Below are 713 nucleotides of genomic sequence, written 5' to 3' on the forward strand. Positions count from 1 at the left end.
ATATATATTTTTATTGATTTTAGAGAGGAAGGGAGAGAGAGAGAGAGAGAGAGAGAGAGAGAAACCTTCATGATGAGAGACAATCATGAATTGGCCGCCTCCTGCAGGCCCCCTACCCGGGATCGAACCCACAACTATGACCTCCTGGTTCAAAGGTCAACACTGAACCCCTAAGTGAAACCCTCTGGTCTTACCCGCTATTCTTGGGGTGTAAGATTTGGGGCATCGTCGATGAGAAACCTTTTTGCAACGATTCCCAAAAGAATGTGCATGCATTAGGACGAACACAGATGCCCAAAGCTTATAATTTTATTGGTTTTATGGGTCCGTTTTTATTGTTTCAGGCAAACTCCTGGCTGCCATTGATGATCTGGGGCTGAGGAATCACACGCTTGTCTACTTCACGTCAGACCACGGGGGACATTGGGAGGCCAGGCTGGGCCACGCCCAAGTCGGTGGATATAATGGGATATTCAAAGGTGAGCAGCAGGGAAGGTTGGACCTGGGGTGTCCTTGTGACGGGGTCACTTGTTCATTGTCACACAAGATCCGTGGCATGAAACACCAGATGAATGATGCATGAGACACTCAACCAGATGACTGTTCATTGGACGGTTGGTCAAATAGAAAGCGTAGGGTCCCAATCCAAGGATATTGACCTTAAGTTGCTAACATTTCGAGACAATACCCTAGACACGGGCCTTCCTGATAGT

The sequence above is a fragment of the Myotis davidii genome, unplaced genomic scaffold, assembly GCF_000327345.1.
Source record: "Myotis davidii unplaced genomic scaffold, ASM32734v1 scaffold434, whole genome shotgun sequence".
In the NCBI taxonomy this organism is placed as follows: Eukaryota; Metazoa; Chordata; class Mammalia; order Chiroptera; family Vespertilionidae; genus Myotis; species Myotis davidii.